The sequence below is a fragment of the Heptranchias perlo genome, chromosome 1 (genome assembly GCF_035084215.1).
Source record: "Heptranchias perlo isolate sHepPer1 chromosome 1, sHepPer1.hap1, whole genome shotgun sequence".
Lineage (NCBI taxonomy): Eukaryota > Metazoa > Chordata > Chondrichthyes > Hexanchiformes > Hexanchidae > Heptranchias > Heptranchias perlo.
Window position 1 is genome coordinate 140,787,405 of NC_090325.1, and position 18,831 is coordinate 140,806,235.

The 18,831-nt window shown below is 40.8% G+C and overlaps 1 protein-coding gene across 4 annotated transcripts in view; it reads left to right on the plus strand.

The window, feature by feature from the left end:
• Positions 1 to 4,678: 4,678 nt before the first annotated feature.
• The window catches only part of fbxw7 (F-box and WD repeat domain containing 7), a 227,470-nt gene continuing 213,317 nt past the window's right edge, over positions 4,679 to 18,831 (plus strand). For 3 of the 4 annotated variants that reach the window (XM_067992013.1, XM_067992022.1, XM_067992030.1), the window contains exon 1: positions 4,680 to 4,698. The gene's annotated coding sequence lies outside the window, so the exon portion shown is untranslated. Of the gene's footprint in view, positions 4,699 to 18,831 lie in introns of all 4 variants that reach the window. The other variant, XM_067992005.1, reaches the window with a different exon arrangement.

An 18,831-nucleotide genomic window follows, 5' to 3' on the forward strand; every position in this document is an offset into this window, starting at 1 on the left:
AAATGGAAGAGGAAGAAGTTGTATTGGACCTTTGTAATTTTGGAAAAAGGGAATTGAACTGCTAACAATGTGGCTCATTTGTTTTACAATTGGCCATTTTTTGAGATGTATTAATAAATTCAGTTGAACTATGATTTAAAACCTTTTTGATAAGTGTACAAAGATACTGGAGTTATGTATCTAACTCTCTTTTGAAGGGTTTCAGCTGCTTATCCAACAAGAGAGGAGCTCCTCACCATACCACTTTCAACAGCAAAATTTGTATAGAGTAGTAACATCTTTTCTATTATTTACTACATTTTTATCCAATAGGTGTTGAGCTCTTTTGGTTTGGAGGATCAGGTATAGGAGGGATTAACATCAATAGTCAACTTGGAGTGTTTCAATGGTCTTATCTCTATTATGTCAATTCAGCTCCCTCACATGGCCAAGTTTAATAATTCCAAATTTGTACCTTTTTGTCAACAGTTCCTGTTTAAATGCAAATATTATTTATTTATGTGAATTTATAGTTTCTAATGACCAATCAAATGTTACAAAGCATTTGTTCTTTTTAAGTTGTAAATCCTTTTTTTTAAAAAGTCACTTTCTTTGAGATTGTTTCCTAAACTCCAATCTAAATCATCTATATGTACTGACAGCGGAAGTGATCTCAGCACCGATCCATGAGATACACCACTTTTAACAGTTTTCCAATCCCAGCAGCACAGATTTACTCGAACCCTTTGTTCCCTGTCCATCAGCGAACTTTCTATCCATGCTGCTACATTTCCTCTTGTATCATACGCCCAAATTTTTTTAAAAAGCCTCTTGAGAGGCCTTATTAAAGGCCTTCTGAAAATCCATATATACTACATCTACTGCATTTCATTATATATCCAATTGGTTACTTCAAAAACAACTAAGTTTAAGCATGACTTACCTTTAACATTCCACGATGACTGTCCTTGATTAACCTATGCATTTCTAAATGCTCAGTAAATCTTACGTTGAATGATGCTCACAACTAATATTAGACTAACTGGTCTAAAATTACCCATTTTGCCTTTCTCTCCCTTTTTGAACAATGGTGTTAAATTGGACCACTCTCCTGTAGCTGGGCACAATCTGCATATTAAAGGAGGATTGCAAAATTGTGGCCAGAGCCTCTGCTATCTCCTATCTGATTTTCTACAGCCTAAGGTGCATGCCATCAGGGATTGGGGACTGGAACAGGTTCAGTTGCAATAAGTTCCATGGTTACATAGCGCACTGATGTTTGGTCTTCTGACTTACACATGAAAACAGCAACTTGATTGAGGTACTAGGAGGGCTTCTGCCATGAGAGCAACCATATCCCAGCATGAGGCTCTGCTTTTAAAAGAGGGATGAACAGGAAAGTGGAGAGTGGCACTGTTCCTATTTAAAATAATTTGTGATGTTGAGATGTGCCTATTCTATTCATTCTATCTCCAACCATTGGATACTTATTTTGAGTCTTCCCAGTATGCAGGTTGCTACTCATCTGATATAATCTACCGGAGAATCAGTGAACAAAATCCTATAGATTGGCATTTGTGTTTCATTCTGGATGCTGATCAGGAGGTATCTGAACCAGGAAAGGTTAGTGCCAGTACAGTACCCAGCTGGTACTGAATTTTCTTGGCTCAGTTGCGTCATGATTAGCTTTTAAGACTGGAGGACCATGCCAAAAAGTGGGATTTCCTGTGGATTCTCTTGCTGACATTCCTGTAGCTGAAGTTAGTAGAGCAGCTCCTCCTTGCATAGAAAAGGAACCTGAAAAGGGGGGAGGAGGTTGAAGGAACTAATGAAAATAGGAATGAGTGTCTCAACAGCTGCTGTCCACTTAAATTAATTATGTTGAGGCTTACAAATAATTTTATGGGAGGTACTAGATATCAGAGGTTTAGACCATTATTCTTTCACCTCGAGCTAGCTTTTGAATCCATACCAGACAGATGGTATGTCTCTCATTTTCCAGTAGACAAAAGCCATACTACAAAAGTGCCCATAATGCAACATGAGTTGCTGCTGGTTGGTTAACTTCTTTCAGTGGTATTTAAGATACAGTAGTTTGTGTGGAAAATGGAAAGTAAGTGTGCTGCAAGAAGAGGCGCTCTTTGGAGCTTGTTTACCGTACATTTTTTTTGGATGGTGGAAAGAACTATAAATTTCACTTCAATATGTTATCCTTAACCTGGAAATTCCTAATACTGCTGGATACAAAAGAGAAAAATGTTTTACTACCCGAGCATTGTCATTACTTATCTTGCTATACGTTTACATGTACAGATGCAATACATTACATCAATGTGCTTTTCTTCTCCACTGAGATTTTAATATATTTTTAGCATGAATTTAGCTCGACGATATACATTCAAATCCATTTTACAACTGACGCCTTTGTGTTGAGTAGTAACTCCATTATAATTATTTAAATGCATCCACTTGCGATTGGGTATATTGTTCACACACTTGCTGTGGATTTCTAGTTTTGCATCTGCTGTCAAGACTGTTCGTGAAAGCACTGCATTGATCAATAGTGAATTATGAGACTGACGTGGCCAGAAACAAAGGTTTATGTAACCACTTCGGTGCTGTTTGACTCTCTTACTCGTGATGTGATGCTTTAAACTGAGGTCCTATTTATATATGAAGAATATCATTGTGCTGTCACTAAGGGTGTTGCTGTATAGTCATATGGTAGTGGAGCTTTTGTAAATGCTCTGTGAAATAGCTGGATTGCACTTCTGTATTGCATTTGTAGCATCCCAGCCCTGCTCTACTGTAGTCACTCACAGCTAAAATTGCCTGAATACTTGTAAACCTCCAAGTACATGTACGACTGCTGTTAATGAGCAGTCGCTGGGAGCTGCTGTCGGCTTGGGCTACACTGTTTTTATTGCATTGTACAGTGGCTGCTTGAATGTGATGTGATAGGTGTTCTGTCTCTGGGAGGTGGCTTTGCAGTAATGAAGCTTGCAAGCAGAATCATGTAAAATTAGTTATTTTCCCCTCAAATTTTATATCCCAGAGCAGGTATGTATGTTTTGATAAAATGAATTGGATCATCACCTAAGACAGCTGATTTGTGTCTGCAGGTTAAGGCTTAGAATTCTAAGCAGCATGCAGCCAGCAGACCAACAAAAGGTTAAATCATTTTCCTCTTTACATTTACACTATTAGTGTGGCGTTTTAAATTGATGGAGTAAAGGTGCCATTTGCAGTTTATTGAAAAGCAGCCTGAATCTTGGTTGGTTAGAGAGAAAGAGAGATAAAGACAGCAGTGGAAACTGGCCTGAGGACAAAGTTGTATATGGTTTTTAGTGATTTTGCTATTTGGACTGGTATTCAATGGAAAGCAGTGCTTTTAAAGATTATTTGCCTTTAAACTGAGATGACAACTGTATCAGCTTGATTACAATATCACCAAAATAACTGGGTTTTTTTGCAACAGAGCTTGAAGGAGTTCTGCGTAGAGAGCGCTAGTTATTTAAAATCAGGTTCTGTACAGAGTAATCAGGTTAAGTGTCTGAGGCGAGATGAAGGCTCTAGTTTACAACAGCCATTGTGAATTTCTAGGGTGGGGGTGAAAGAGCCACTTTGAACCTGAGCGACATTGATTTGAGTGACCTATTCTTTAGTTAAAAGCCAGTTATATTTGGTGGGTAAGATTTTTTTTTTCTTTAATGTGTTCACATGCTTTCTTGTGTAGAATTCATATTGTGAGTAACATCAAAAAACTGTTAAAGTATACAGAATAAATTTGATTAGTTGTAAATTGTAACAATTTTTAATTGCATGGTAGCATGTAACTAGGTTTGTTGTATTAAAGGTTCATAATTTTTTTTACTAAAGTATCAGTTGTTTCAACACACATCCCAAGTGGGTAGAGCAGTATAATTATCTTGTCTGTGGTTCTGACTCTGTGATTGACAGTCGTTCAAAGGGTAGTGTCATTGGCTTTGACTGGGGGAGAAGAGGGAGGTTAATGCATTGTGTTTTCCTGTTGCTTCAAGCACTGCAGCAGCAATTCTCTTTCAGGTATTGAGCAGTCTGAGGGCAGGGGACAGAGGGGCGTGGCCTACTTCTGTTGAATGTTGGGAATAGCAAGAGTCCAGTGACTGAGGGAACAGGTTGGGTTGACTGTGCTGAAGGAGCAGACAGCTAGCTGATCAGGGAGCATTTGTTAAGGACATTATTTATTAGCGACAGTAGCTGGAGAGAGTATTCTGACTTTCAAAGTCTTCCTCAAAATCATTCTAACAACAAATCCTTAGCTTTTGTTTCCTGCTGATTACAGTGTTGTAGAGAGGAGAACAAACATCACTTTGCCTCCCCCAGCTGTGATTAGCCAGCCCAGCTTTACTGACAGTTAAATTGACAATGAGATTACGGCTGCTACCTTTCCAGGAACTATGGGGTTTTCTCTTTGTCAGCAGTGATTTAAGCTGGAGAGCCGTGGAACGAGGCACTTGGCCATTTTATGCGCGTGGGATGATACTGATGCTGATTTACTGAGAATATCTGGTCAGGGTTGCCTGCATGAGTAAGTCAATGTGTGGCTGTGGTTGCAGTATCATTTCTTCTCTAATGAAGAGGCTGGGACGCTCAACCTGCTGTAAAGATCTTCTGTCTTGCAGCTTTACATCAGGACCACTGGAGAGACTTGCCAATGGATTGCCCACCCAACAAAAGGTAAGTGCATGCAAGTTCATTAAATGTCCACAGTGATTTCCAATATATTTGGTGCAGGACGGAATGAAAAAGGTTTATTAAGGGAAATGTTCCAGCTCTCTCTGACCTTGCTTGTAGCTATCCAATATCATATTTGGCCATGATCAGTCTGTGAGCAATGGAAATGTACTGCAGTAATTGATTTTGTAATAGGATCAGGTGATTTACTGACCTTCCTAGCATGTTCTTCCTGCTGGAATTGTGCATCACCTTAATGGATTCTGTGATTTGATATTTTCATTGGTATTACTCAGATATGTGTTAAGTTTCTGGAAGTTGAGACTTGTTTCATTTTGTGCAGCCTGCAGCATTTTCTTAACTTATAAGGTTTGACTGACACACACACACACACACACACACACACACACACAGTGTTAAAACAAACAACTCGGCTGCTATGAATGCTGGCTTTTAAGACTGAAGTGATTAAAGTAATTTTCTCAAGGTTCTGTAGGCAAATTTTAATAAAGTACAGATGTTGCGATATTGACTTGTATTGTTGCACCAGACTGACCAGTTTTTCTTGCAAAATTATTTCCATCTATTGTATATGAACTCTGAGCCATTAGATTTAATATTGGCAGCAACAGTGTACACAGCAGAAACGTTTGAAATTAATTTAAATTCATTCACTTCTAAGTAAAGATCAAGTAAAAGACTGACTGTGTGTGTATTTTAAAAAGGCTGTGGTAATTGCATTTTAGTCGTTAATTGCCTCTTGTGAATGTTATCGCACATAAGGGGCTTAGAACTTGGTCACAGTTGCTACGGATAAAAAAAAACTGGCAAAAACAGAATTAATCCCCCATGTAAAATCAATTATTATAAGTAATTGATATTAGCAAGTAATTCAAGGTTGTAATTGTTCACAGCTATCAATTTTTGATACACCATTTTTTGTTCAATTCTTGACAAAAGTTATAACTGTTAAGTTGAGGACAAGAAGTACTAGTTAGTCTGTGCATGTATGGCTGTAGCTACAGGGTCATTTCTCTTAAGGAGAGGCTGGGACCTGTTTGCTGCACTGTCAACTGCCTTTTTTGAAAATGTTAGTTTTATCTAGGACACAAGTTAAATAGCAGGAGCTATTTTCATTGTGATATGGAGTGGAGAGATTGAGATATACAGTTGTGGATTTTGTTCAATTTCCCCACATCAAATGTACCAAATACACTAGCTTTTGAATGAGATAGCTGCAATTAGCCCTTTGAATTTAAATTCCTCCATGCGTCTACCTCCCATTCCCCAGCTGGTGATACTTGAGATTCATGACTGCATCCTTCATCCCTCTCTCTGAACAAAAGTAAGGGAATATTCTGAGTCAGAGTTATTCCCGTTTCGATAGCATGGGCATAAATGGGCTTAAAAACTTTCGTCCCAGTATATTTGAAGCCTTTTCATTGAGATAGCCGTGTCTACTAATAGCATTCTGTTTTTTTTGCTAGAAGGACAGTAGCATTGAGTCCCAACACCAGATATAAATCATATAGTTTTGAACATTGTGTGTGCTGTGGCTTCTTCAGTCTGACAGACATGTTCTGATATCTAGAATTTTTTTTTTGTTGAAATTTTGTTAGTCTGTTGATGACAACATTAAATAATGAGCAGTCACACTTCATAAGAACATAAGAACATAAGAAATTGGAGCAGGAGTAGGCCAATCGGCCCCTCGAGCCTGCTCCGCCATTCAATAAGATCATGGCTGATCTGATCCCAACCACAAATCTAAAGAACACAAGAAGTCGGAGCAGGACCCGGCCACATAGCCCCTGGGCCCTCTCAGCCACCCACAGGGCATTGACCGATCCGAACTCAGCTTCATGTCCAATTTCCTGCCCGCTCCCCATAACCCCTAATTCCCTTTACTTCTAGGAAACTGTCTATTTCTGTTTTAAATTTATCTAATGATGTAGCTTCCACAGCTTCCTGGGGCAGCAAATTCCACAGACCTACCACCCTCTGAGTGAAGAAGTTTCTCCTCATCTCAGTTTTGAAAGAGCAGCCCCTTATTCTAAGATTATGCCCCCTAGTTCTAGTTTCACCCATCTTTGGGAACATCCTTACTGCATCCACCCGATCAAGACCCTTCACAATCTTATATGTTTCAATAAGATCGCCTCTCATTCTTCTGAACTCCAATGAGTAGAGTCCCAATCTACTCAACCTCTCCTCATATGTCCGCCCCCTCATCCCCGGGATTAACCGCGTGAACCTTCTTTGTACTGCCTCGAGAGCAAGTATGTCTTTTCTTAAGTATGGAGACCAAAACTGTATGCAGTATTCCAGGTGCGGTCTCACCAATACCTTATATAACTGCAGCAATACCTCCTTGTTTTTATATTCTATCCCCCTAGCAATAAAAGCCAACATTCCGTTGGCTTTCTTGATCACCTGCTGCACCTGCATACCAACTTTTTGATTTTCTTGCACTAGGACCCCCAGATCCCTTTGTACTGCAGTACTTTCCAGTCTCTCGCCATTAAGAAAATAACTTGCTCTCTGATTTTTCCTGCCAAAGTGCATAACCTCACATTTTCCAATATTATATTGCATCTGCCAAATCTCCGCCCACTCACCCAGCCTGTCTATAACCCCTTGCAGGTTTTTTATGTCCTCCTCACTCTCTACTTTCCCTCCCATCTTTGTATCATCTGCAAATTTTGATATGTTGCACTCGGTCCCCTCCTCCAAATCGTTAATATAGATTGTAAAGAGTTGGGGACCCAGCACCGACCCCTGTGGAACACCACTGGTTACTGGTTGCCAGTCCGAAAATGAACCATTTATCCCAACTCTCTGCTTCCTGTTTGATAACCAATCCTCCACCCATGCCAGAATATTACCCCCAATCCCGTGATTTTTTATCTTAAGTAATAATCTTTTATGTGGCACCTTGTCGAATGCCTTCTGGAAGTCTAAATACACTACGTCCACTGGTTCCCCTTTATCCACCCTATACGTTATATCCTCGAAGAACTCAAGCAAATTTGTCAGACATGACTTCCCCTTCATAAAGCCATGCTGACTTTGTCCTATTAAATTATGCTTATCTAAATGTTCCGTTACTGTCTCCTTAATAATAGACTCCAAAATTTTACCCACCACAGATGTTAAGCTAACTGGCCTATAATTTCCAGCCTTCTGCCTACTACCCTTTTTAAATAACGGTGTTACATTAGCAGTTTTCCAATCTGCCGGGACCTCTCCTGAGTCCAGGGAATTTTGGAAAACTATCACCAAAGCATCCACAATCCCTACTGCCACTTCCCTCAAGACCCTAGGATGGAAGCCATCAGGTCCAGGGGATTTATCCGCCTTGAGTCCCATTATTTTACTGAGTACCATCTCTTGAGTGATTTTAATCGTATTTAGCTCCTCCCCCCCGAGAGTCCCCTGTTTGTCCAGTGTTGGGATATTCTTAGTGTCCTCTACTGTAAAGACTGAAACAAAATATTTGTTCAGCATTTTTGCCATCTCCATGTTTCCCACCATTAATTTCCCGGTCTCATCCTCTAAGGGACCTATGTTTGCCTTAGCCACCCTTTTTCTTTTTATATAACTATAGAAACTCTTGCTATCTGTTTTTATATTTTTTGCTAATTTCTTTTCATAATCTAACTTCCCTTTCTTAATCAATCCTTTAGTTACTTTTTGCTGTCTTTTGAAGAATTCCCAATCATCTATCCTCCCACTAAGTTTGGCTACCTTATATGTCCTTGTTTTTAGTCGGATACTATCCTTGATTTCTTTACTTAGCCACGGGTGGCTGTCATTTCTTTTACACCCTTTTTTCCTCAATATAAACAAAACCCATTATTTGAGGACCAAGTTGAATAAAGTACCTAACACTCCCAAAAAATCAGAAACGTGATCATTTATTGGGGGGGGGGGGGATGGCAAATGGAAAATGTCAATAGATATTGCAACTCCAAGGATTTGAACAATGGTACTACTGCTAGAACGGGTCACGTGTACATTGGAAATGACAGGAGCAAACTCCTTTGTCAAGGTTTATAATTTTACAAAAATCAATACTATAGCATAAAATTATTCTGATCCAAGAACTGAGCCTGCACAAGTAAGTTGTTTTGTATGCCTGCCTGTTTACTACTCTCACCCTCTGTTTCTATGGTTTTTTTATTTTCTGAAATTTTGTTTTGTTTGCATTTGCTGTTTGTAGATGTGTAGATGCTTGCTGCAGATGCAAACTTCAAAGCGTTCTATACTTTAAAACTCACATTTTCCAAACACTTAAGATAGCTGTTAATGTTATTAACAGAGTAAAACACAGTGGAAAATTGTGGCTCTGACTAAGAGCAGGGTACAAGGTTATTGGAGTAAATGCAGAAATGGGGGAGGGGGGATGAAGAGAACAGCGGCAAGCTAGGGAATTTACACCCAGCCAACACCAACAAATGGAATTAACTGTTGAAATCAGTTAGGGATGTGCTTTGGAGACAGCACTGCAATGTAAAAAGGTGGCATCCAGTTAGTAAGATTATTTTTTATGTGCAATTGTGTTTTGTTGCTTCATATTCTTTACTGGTAACTTTGGAGGAACAACTTGACCAATTTTCTCCCTGCCCTATCCTGAAGGTGCTAAGTCCTTGTTAAGGTTCCATAGTGTCAGTCACTGTCCAAATGAGCATTATTCATGTATATGCCTCAGGTGTTGGGAGGGTAATCACAGCTAAGCCCAAACCTGCCCCCTCACCTGATGCCTGCAAATGTGCACCTCACTGGATAGTGATGAGACAAGGAACTCTTTTTGTTACCTCCCTAATCTAGCATTGCTATGGCCTTTTTACCACCCCTACTCTTGCTCCCATAGAGATTAGTTGACTCTGCATTGAGTAGAGGTTAAACTTGGGATCCTTCCTGGTCTACAACTTAATTGCTCAATGGAAAAATGTGCTGTGCCATTAGAGGGGCTATCAGCATTTCTATGTATACTTTGTGTATGATACTGAACAATCCTGCACCTTCTTTCATATTAGAATAGAATCATAGAAAGTTATGCCACCGAAGAAGGCCATTCGGCCCATGGTATCTGTGCTCGCTGAAAAAGAGCTATCCAGCTTAATCCCACTTTCCAGCACTTGGTGCATAGCCCTGTAGGTTATGGCACTTCAAGTGCACATCCAGGTACTTATCAAATGAGTTGAGAGTTTCTGCCTCTACCACCCTTTCAGGCAATGAGTTCCAGACCCCCACCACCCTCTGGATGAAAAAATTTCTCCTCAACTCCCCTCTAATTCTTCGACCAATTACTTTAAATCTATGCCTCCGGTCACTGAATCCTCTGTTAAGGGAAATAGGTCCTCCCTATCCACTCTATCTAGTCCCGTCATAATTTTATACACCTCAATTAAATCTCCCCTCAGCCTCCTTTCTTCCAAAGAAAACAACCCCAGCCTATCCAATCTTTTCTCATGGCTAAAATTCTCCAGCCCTGGCAACATCCTCGTAAATCTCCTCTGTACCCTGAATGTCAAACCTGAATATCAAAAGTTTGGGCCAAAGGTATATGGGATATAAATGACAGATTAAAATGTTTCACTTAACTGCAATAAATAAATGAAGCACTGCATGCCATTTTTATTCCACAAGTGAGGCTGACTAGCAAAACTCTGAAGTAACAATGGTAAGTGAGTTTTAGCACTCTCCCTCACTTGTGGAATAATTTCAGTGTTGTCAAATGCCTACAGGTATATTATCTGTGTACACTTATTATGTACGTAATATGAGATTTTTGTTCATGTACAATTTAGTTGAAGTATTGTCACCGAACTTTTCACTTCTGGTAGAAATTTTGATTTAGGTAGACTCCATTGAAATGAATTTGACAAATTACTCAAGTATAAAGAAATTAATCTATGCTAGTTGTTTTTGTTTTGACGTACCATACTGTGTTGGTTGTGATCAAACAGTCACATGCACATACTTGTTTGTTTCTTTTAAAGTCTTTTATACACCCCAGTGGAAGAATGCTGTATTAATAAACTGAACACTTGTTAATTTTGATATTAAAATTAAGTTGTTCATGCAATGTAAATCAGTTAATTAAATTACAATTGCACATACTCAGGCATCTATGTAAATAAGATAAATGTTCTTCCAGTGACATTAGAATCATAGAAGTTTACAACATGGAAACAGGCCCTTCGGCCCAACATGTCCATGTCGCCCAGTTTATACCACTAAGCTGGTCCCAATTGCCTGCACTTGGCCCATATCCCTCTATACCCATCTTACCCATGTAACTGTCCAAATGCTTTTTAAAAGACAAAATTGTACCCGCCTCTACTACTGCCTCTGGCAGCTCGTTCCAGACACTCACCACCCTTTGAGTGAAAAAATTGCCCCTCTGGACCCTTTTGTATCTCTCCCCTCTCACCTTAAATCTATGCCCCCTCGTTATAGACTCCTCTACCTTTGGGAAAAGATTTTGACGATCTACCTTATCTATGCCCCTCATTATTTTATAGACTTCTATAAGATCACCCCTAAACCTCCTACTCTCCAGGGAAAAAAGTCTCAGTCTATCTAACCTCTCCCAATAAGTCAAACCATCAAGTCCCGGTAGCATCCTAGTAAATCTTTTCTGCACTCTTTCTAGTTTAATAATATCCTTTCTATAATAGGGTGACCAGAACTGTACACTGTATTCCAAGTGTGGCCTTACTAATGTCTTGTACAACTTCAACAAGACATCCCAACTCCTGTATCCAATGTTCTGACCAATGAAACCAAGCATGCCGAATGCCTTCTTCACCACCCTATCCACCTGTGACTCCACTTTCAAGGAGCTATGAACCTGTACTCCTAGATCTCTTTGTTCTATTACTCTCCCCAACGCCCTACCATTAACGGAGTAGGTCCTGGCCCGATTTGATCTACCAAAATGCATCACCTCACATTTATCTAAATTAAACTCCATCTGCCATTCATCGGCCCACTGGCCCAATTTATCAAGATCCCGTTGCAATCCTAGATAACCTTCTTCACTGTCCACAATGCCACCAATCTTGGTGTCATCTGCAAACTTACTAACCATGCCTCCTAAATTCTCATCCAAATCATTAATATAAATAACAAATAACAGCGGACCCAGCACCGATCCCTGAGGCACACCGCTGGTCACAGGCCTCCAGTTTGAAAAACAACCCTCCACAACCACCCTCTGTCTTCTGCCGTCAATCCAATTTTGTATCCAATTGGCTACCTCACCTTGGATCCCGTGAGATTTAACCTTATGTAGCAACCTACCATGCGGTACCTTGTCAAAGGCTTTGCTAAAGTCCATGTAGACCACGCCTACTGCACAGCCCTCATCTATCTTCTTGGTTACCCCTTCAAAAAACTCAATCAAATTCGTGAGACATGATTTTCCTCTCACAAAACCATGCTGACTGTTCCTAATCAGTCCCCGCCTCTCCAAATGCCTGTAGATCCTGTCTCTCAGAATACCCTCTAACAACTTACCCACTATAGATGTCAGGCTCACCGGTCTGTAGTTCCCAGGCTTTTCCCTGCCGCCCTTCTTAAACAAAGGCACAACATTTGCTACCCTCCAATCTTCAGGCACCTCACCTGTAGCTGTCGATGATTCAAATATCTCTGCTAGGGGACCCGCAATTTCCTCCCTAACCTCCCATAACGTCCTGGGATACATTTCATCAGGTCCCGGAGATTTATCTACCTTGTTGCGCGTTAAGACTTTCCAGCACCTCCCTCTCGGTAATATGCACACTCCTCAAGACATCACTATTTATTTCCCCAAGTTCCCTAACATCCATGCCTTTCTCAACCGTAAATACCGATGTGAAATATTCATTCAGGATCTCACCCATCTCTTGTGGTTCCGCACATAGATGACCTTGTTGATCCTTAAGAGGCCCTACTCTCTCCCTAGTTACTCTTTTGCCCTTAATGTATTTGTAGAAGCTCTTTGGATTCTCCTTTGCCTTATCTGCCAAAGCAATCTCATGTCCCCTTTTTGCCCTCCTGATTTCTCTCTTAACTCTACTCCGGCAATCTCTATACTCTTCAAGGGATCCACTTGATCCCAGCTGCCTATGCATGTCATATGCCGCCTCCTTCTTTTTGACTAGGGCCTCAATCTCCCGAGTCATCCAAGGTTCCCTACTTCTACCAGCCTTGCCCTTCACTTTATAAGGAATGTGCTTACCCTGAACCCTGGTTAACACACTTTTGAAAGCCTCCCACTTACCAGACGTCCCTTTGCCTGCCAACAGACTCTCCCAATCAACTTCTGAAAGTTCCTGTCTAATACCATCAAAATTGGCCTTTCCCCAATTTAGAATTTTAACTTTTGGGCCAGACCTATCATTCTCCATAGCTATCTTAAAACTAATGGAATTATGATCACTGGTACCAAAGTGATCCCTCACTAACACTTCTGTCACCTGCCCTTCCTTATTTCCCAAGAGGAGGTCAAGTTTTGCCCCCTCTCTAGTCGGGCCATCCACATACTGAATGAGAAATTCCTCCTGAATACACTCAACAAATTTCTCTCCATCCAAGCCCCTAATGCTATGGCTGTCCCAGTCAATGTTGGGAAAGTTAAAGTCCCCTACTATTACCACCCTATTTTTCTTGCAGCTGTCTGTAATCTCCTTACATATTTGCTCCTCAATTTCCCATTGACTATTTGGGGGTCTATCAACGTGATCTCTCCCTTCTTATTTTTCAGTTCTACCCATATGGACTCAGTGGGCGAACCCTCGGATATATCCCCTCTCACTACTGCCGTGATGTTCTCCCTAATCAAGAACGCAACTCCCCCTCCTCTCTTACCTCCTGCTCTATCTTTCCTATAGCATCTGTACCCTGGAACATTGAGCTGCCAGTCCTGCCCCTCCCTTAGCCATGTTTCAGTAATAGCTATAACATCCCAGTCCCATGTACCCATCCATGCCCTGAGTTCATCTGCCTTGCCCATCAGACTTCTTGCATTGAAATAAATGCAGTTTAATCTAGACTTCCCTTGGTCTTTGCCCTGCTTTCTCAGACCATCTGTCTGGTCATGTTTTGTACACTCTCCCTTACTGCCTTTTGTTTCTGTCACCACTTTACTTCCCACTGACTTCCTGCATCGGTTCCCATCCCCCTGCCACATTAGTTTAAACCCTCCCCAACAGCATTAGCAAACACTCCCCCTAGGACATTGGTTCCAGTCCTGCCCAGATGCAGACCGTCCAATTTGTACTGGTCCCACCTCCCCCAGAACCGGTTCCAATGGCCCAGGAATTTGAATCCCTCCCTCTTGCACCATCTCTCATGGACATTAGTATACAGGTACTTTTTCTTTTTAAATAAAAGGAATAATTTAATCACAAAGAAAGAAAATGATGAAAAGAAAACACATCGGTTTTGGGAGCCTGCAGAATAATTGTAAGAAGAAAATCAGTTTATAGCATAGTAGGGTTCTGTGGGCTATGGCATAGAGTAGTTGCATACAGGTGTGTGTCTGCATCTTCACACAATAAGATCCTGCTTTAAGGGCACCTACTTTCCGTGCTCTTTCCATTCACCTCTTTTTAAAAAAAAAATCTATACTATTCTCTGCTAGGTTTTTCTTCTCCTTTTCCAACACAGTTTTCAGACCAACAGGACAGGAAAGTTGATCCAAAACCAACCATTCGGAAGTGCGCAACAGCAGCTTGAGATGCTTTATTTTTGTGCGAGGGCAAAGACTATGTGAGCTCTGCATAAGACCCCACTCCACTGTGCTCAGTGCCAATTTATGGACTAACTAGTGATGTTGAGGATGCAACCCATGAACCAAATGTGGCGCGTAAATTGCTTAATTCAGCCCACAATGCTCCTGCTCATTCCCGTCGCCTTTGTGCTTATGTCAAAGCCAGCTAAAGCACATTCAAGCTATTTAGTTGGTGTGGAGAACTATAAACAGTTTTGAGCATCCAAGTAGCAGCCTTTACCAAGCCCAGCAATTTTCAAGAGATGAAACATTCTCCACCCTGCTGCTCCCCATGCTGCTTTAGTAGCACCAGCTAGATTTCTCTTACTGCTTGTCTTCACAGGAAATATCTTTGAAGCAGGGATTGTATTCTAGGAGATAATAGCATCTTTTTGAAGATGTGCTATGACCAAAGAGAAAGACACACAACCCAGAAGGGGAAAGAGAAAGTGCACCTTAGGACAAAGAGAGCAAAAGAGAAAAAGCAAGCCTGAAAAGTTTGGGGTGGGGGAGGGTTATAAAAGCTCGGGGAAGAATGAGGAGACCAATAGAATCAGGCTGATGTCGGGGGAAAAGGAGGGGAAAAGGAGGATAGGGCATCACATGGTCCCGCTCTTTTGCCTATGAAAATCTCGCTTTCTTGCGTATGGGCCTTGCATTTTTATAGATGGACGCTTGCATTAGTACATAATCATATGCAGTTCACTCACTGGTTTCACACGTGTATTTGGTTCTCAGCTTCAATAGACTCAAATACACTCTCCACATCAATAGAAGGTATCTCACTATTTTAGATGCTCAAATTGACTTCTTTTATTCATGGTGCCCCTCAGAGAAATCTTACTTTCTTTTCTCTCGCCTCTGCATGAGTTGAACACGAAACACAATTTTAGGAACTTTCTAACTTGGGAGTCTTCATGCCACCATAGATATCACCATATGAGCATATAGGCTGCATTCCAAATTTGAGGCCCCCCCCACCCACCCTGCCAACTCCGACTGATTTTTTTTTTAAGTCTATCAATGGACAAGTTAATGTATATGTAAACTTTCTGCAGGAGCATACTACAGTCAATTGCATGAAAATGGAGCAAAGTAAGCTGCTTAGAAGAATTAAGTCAGATAAAATGCTGTCACAACCTACATTTTTACCCTCTTGTGTGCACCATAGGTTTAATGCCTAATAGGACTGTCAAATAGCTCTGTTTGATTCTATAAGAGGCCAACTCATGCAATCAAAAATGTAGTGTTTCCATCACGTTGTGTGGTTGATAGAAAATTAGGGTCCTTACAGATCTTCACTTGGTCTTTTGCCTGACTAGAGTGCATTTTATGTCTTGAATACAGTCCCCAGCTAAGTTTTGTTGTGCTTTAAAACACAAAATTTGCTTCCCTGTTATTTGTCAGCTGTAGCTCAGTGGTAGCACACTCGCCACTGATTCAGAAGGACGTGGGTTCAAATCCCACTCTGAAGATTTGAGCATATAATCTCGGGTGACACTTCAGTGCTGCACAGTAATGAGGGAGAGCAGCACGATCAGATGTGCTGTTTTTCGGAGGAGACGCTAAATGAAGCCTCGTCTGCCCTCTCAGATGGATATAAAAGATCCCATGGCACTTTTTGAAGAACAGCAGGGGAGTTCTCCCAGTGTCCTGGCCATTATTTATCCCTCAGCAACATCACTTTTTTAAAAAAAACACATGATCTGATCATTAATCTCATTACTGTTTGCTGTGTGCAAATTTACTGCCATGTCTCCCTTAAGACCCCACTCCACAAGTGCTGTAAGCACTTTGGGATGTCCTGAGATCATGAAATGGAAGTTTGTTCTTTTTCTTAAAAAGAGTAACTACACGAGAATGTGTGTGCGTCTGCATCGCTTCCGGAGGATGAAATGTTGGACTGTAAATCGCAGTGTAATTAAGGATGAATTGCTGCCACTTCCACCTCAGCATGGGGAAGACAAAAGGAATCATTTCCGGTCCTTTGCCACTGACCCCACCCACTACCCAGACATTCACTCAAGCTGAACCAGATCATTCACAATCTTGGTGTCCTGTTCAACCCTGAGATGAGCTTTTGACCCCATATCTTATCCATCACCATGGATCCTTCTATCCACTTAGGGCAGAATTGTTCTTCATCACCCGACCTCTGTTCCTCCATTGCTGAAACCCGTAAACGTGTTTTTGAGATTCCTCCAGATTCAATTGCTCTAACACTCTACTTGCTGGCTTCCCATCATCCACCCTCTATAAACTCCAACTTGTCCAAAGCTCTGCACATATGCTGTCCTGCACTAAGCTCACCCCTATATTCCTCTAACTCTGGACTCCCTTCGATCCACTGGTGGCAGAGCCATCAGCGATTTTGTTCCTACTGTTTGAAACTCTCGAAACCCCTCTGCTCCTGCATGCTTTATCATCTTTATCTGAATGCACGGCGCATTCGTAACAAGATAGATGAATTAATTGCACAAATAGAGACAAATGGGTTAATAGCCATTACAGAGACATGGTTGCAAAATGACCAAGGTTGGGAACTAAATATTCCAGGCTACATGACATTTAGAAAAGACGGGCAGAATGGAAAAGGAGGAGTGTAGCCCTAATAATAAAGGATGATATAAGGACAATGGTAAGAAAGGATCTTGGCTTGGAAGATCGGGAACTAGAATCAATATGGGTGCAAATTAGAAATAACAAGGGGCAGAAAACACTGGTGGGAGTAGTTTATAGGCCCCCTAATAGTAGCAATACCATTGGACAGAGTATTAATCATGAAATAATGGGAGCTAGTAACAAAGGAAATGCAGTCATTATGGGGGACTTTAATCTGCATATAGATTGGGCAAATGAAATTGGCAAAGGTAGTTTGGAAGACGATTTCATGGAATGTATTCGAGACGGTTTCCTGGAGCAAAACGTCATGGAACCAATCAGGGAACAGCCTATTTTAGATCTTGCATTGTGTAATGCGATAGGGTTAATTAGTAATCTCACAGTAAAAGAACCTCTGGGGAAGAGTGATCATGATATGATAGAATTTTACATTGAGTTTGAAAGTAACATACTTGAGTCAGAAACTAGAGTCTTAAACTTAAATAAGGCCAGTTATATAGGCATGAGGTGTGAGTTTTCAAAGGTAGATTAGGAAATTAAGTTAGAGTTTGACAGTTGAAAAGCAATGGCCAACATTGAAAGAAATATTTCAATATTCTCAACAGATATATATTCCACTGGAAAAGTGGCTAATCCGTGGCTAACTAAAGAAGTAAAGGAGAGTATTAGATTGAAAGAAGAGGCTTATAATGTTGCCAAGAAGAGTAATAAGCCTGGGGTTGGGAGAGTTTTAGAAACCAACAAAGGACGACCAAAAAATTGATGATAAGGGAGAAAATAGAATATGAAAGTAAACTAGAAAGAAATATAAAATCGGATCTACAAGTAAGTGAAAAGGAAGAGAGTAGCAGAAGTAAACATTGGTCCCTTAGAAGCTGAGACAGGAGAAATTATAATGGGGAAATCAGGAAATGGCAGATCGTTAAACAAATATTTTGTATCTGTCTTCACAGTAGAAGACACAAAAAGCATACCAAAAATAGTGAGGAACTTAAAACAATTAATATCACTAGAGAAAAAGTACTGGACAAACTAATGGGACTAAAAGCCGACAATCCCCTGGACCTGATGGCCTACATCCGAGGGTTCTAAACGAGGTGGCTGCAGAGATAGTGGATGCATTGGTTGTGATCTTCCAAAATTCTCTAGATTCTGGAACGGTCCCAGTGGACTGGAAGGTAGCAAATATCACCTCGCTATTCAAGAAGGGAGGGAGGGAGAGAGAAAATAGGGAATAACTAGACCAGTTAGCCTGACATCGGTCGTCGGGAAAATGCTGGAATCCATTATTAAGGATGTGGTAACAGCACTTAGAAAATCAACATGATTTTATGAAAGGGAAATCGTGTTTTTTGAAGATGTAACTAGCAGGGTAGATAAAGGAAAACCAGTGGATGTAGTATATTTGGATTTTCAAAAGGCATTCAATAAGCTGCCACATAAAAGGTTGTTATACAAGATAAGGGCTCATGGGGTTGGGGTAATATATTAGCATAGATAGAGGATTGGTTAAAGGACAGAAAACGGAGAGTATGAATAAATGGGTAATTCTCAGGTTGGCAGGCTGTAACTAAATGGGTGCTGCAAGGATCGGTGTTTGGGCCTCAATATTTACAATCTATATTAATGACTTGGATGAAGAGACCGAGTGAAATGTATCCAAGTTTGCTGACGATACAAAGCTGGTGGGAAGGTAAGCTGTGAGGAGGACACAGAGTCTGCAAAGGGATATAGACACATTAAGTGAG